This window comes from Orbicella faveolata, unplaced genomic scaffold (assembly GCF_042242905.1).
Source record: "Orbicella faveolata isolate gen_17 unplaced genomic scaffold, um_ofav_v1 contig_15, whole genome shotgun sequence".
Taxonomy (NCBI): domain Eukaryota; kingdom Metazoa; phylum Cnidaria; class Anthozoa; order Scleractinia; family Merulinidae; genus Orbicella; species Orbicella faveolata.
This window is the reverse complement of record NW_028301542.1, coordinates 9,652,199-9,654,274: the sequence shown is the minus strand read 5'-3', so window position 1 is coordinate 9,654,274 and position 2,076 is coordinate 9,652,199. Positions and strand designations below refer to the sequence as shown.

The 2,076-nt window shown below is 42.2% G+C and overlaps 1 pseudogene; it reads left to right on the top strand.

Moving 5' to 3' along the window:
- LOC110051257 (melanocortin receptor 4-like) lies at positions 1–1,857 on the top strand (annotated as a pseudogene).
- Positions 1,858–2,076: the final 219 nt, after the last annotated feature.

Below are 2,076 nucleotides of genomic sequence, written 5' to 3'. Positions count from 1 at the left end.
GAGCTAAAGTTAACGACCAGTTAAACTACATCGGTTAAACACGGCAGGCTTTTTTTGTTTATGTGTTGAGCATATCGTCAAGTTATCAGGAATCACATTTGCCCAGCTGTACACATCAAGTACTGGATCTGAACAGCGCAGTGTGCCCCAGCGCACGCGAGAATGGCAAACCAATCTGATACTGATTATTCAGGCAGTTGTGGCGATAATTTTCGTCCTGAAACTGTTGTCATCATAAACTGTGTATTGAATGTACCACTGATACTCATATCCATTATCGGCAACATTCTGGTGGTTGCCGCCATCTCGCGAACTCCTCATCTGCGCTCGCCGTCCACCATTTTGCTCTGCAGTCTGGCTTTTTCTGACCTTCTAGTTGGGTTTGTTGTACAGCCGCTTTATATTGCCTCTGAATTAATGGAAAACGATTTCCTTTACGAAGTGGTGAACCCATTGTCGTTTTGTGCATGTGGAGTGTCACTCGCGACAATGACAGCTATAAGTGTGGATCGGTTTTGGCTCTTCACTATCACATGAGATATCCAAACTTGATGACTGCGCATCGCGCTCTATATGCCTCAGTAACTCTTTGGATCGTTATCTTTGTCATCTCCTTTTCAACGTTTTGGAAAGAGAAGGCGTATTATTTTTCTGCAGCTGTTTGTATTGTCATTTGTCTTTTAGTTTCAACTTTTTGTTACATCCGAGTCTGCAGGATTGTTCGTCATCATCACCTACAAATTCACGCTCAAAGACAGGCTGTAGAAAATACTGAAACTTCTCAGAGCACGGAGCGATCGATAAAACGTGCCATGGACACTTTCGTGTTTTACATCGTGTTGACTTTTTGTTATCTACCGTTGTTTACTGCCATGGTAATGTTTGGTGTTCCTCGCATTCAACTGACTAGCGCATGGAATTTAACAGACACCACGGCATACATGAACTCATCCGTCAATCCAATATTGTTCTGCTGGCGCCTTCGCGAGCTTCGAACCGCAGTTAGGAAGACAGTGAGGCAGATGCTATGCAGACCAACAGAGGTAACCTCGCTAACCTAGTGCTTTGGGTTCCGTATTTGCCTAAAACAACAACGCATTTACAAACAAGAACCTTGAAAAGCTGCATACCGGGCGCAGAGAGAAGTCACAGAAAAGTCTGAGGTTTGCGTGAGTCACGCCAACTCATGTAACGCGCCAGAGAACCCCTCGTCACGTCATCTGCTGATTTAATCAACACGAATGGACATTGTTTTTGTTCCGATTCCTGTTTTTAATAGACTCAAAGTCTAATGGATCCAGAGTGACACTATTATGGGGCTTACCTTTTGGTTGGTTAGATACTAGTTGAGAACTCTTCAGTACATTTGAAATGACTATATCATATCTCAGAAGTGCGCGTGCGTGTAAGTGGGCAATGCAGACTTTGTGATGAGTTGTTTACGTATCTTTTTACAAACGTACTAATCGTGAGCCTTCGCGTACTACGCTAGCGCACAGTTTTCTGTTCCATGTCGGCAATATATTAATCTATGTCAATACCAGTTACAACAAATAACATACAGTGGAACCCCGTTAATACGGACGCCAAGGGGACATGCCAAAATGTCCGTATTAACGGGGTGTCCGTATTAACCGGGGTCCTCGGAAAAAAGTCAGGGACGCGTGTTTTATCGATACAAACACTAAGGCCGACACTTGTACGGCAACAAAACGTTTTAAGAGCAGCTTCGCCTAAATATCAACTAGACTTGGAAATAGCGAAAAAATCGAATTTCTTCAAACTCGCCCAGAATGAAGCCCTACGGGCACTAGTTACAAAAATATCGTTTTAAGTTCGATAAATCAAAAATTATTTTTTTCCGCAACTTTTTCGTTTCGATGCCCCAAATCGGCCAAAATCCATCGAAAATGAGCGGTATATTCAGAGGCTCGTAAACTCAAAAGTAAAAATCTTCATTACAAACTGATTGCACGTCGTATTTGTACTTCCTTTCTTGTCTATTTAGAGCTAAATAGATCGTGATTTGATGAGAACTTAAATATTTGACGAATTTTCTAAATTAACGACCCAAGA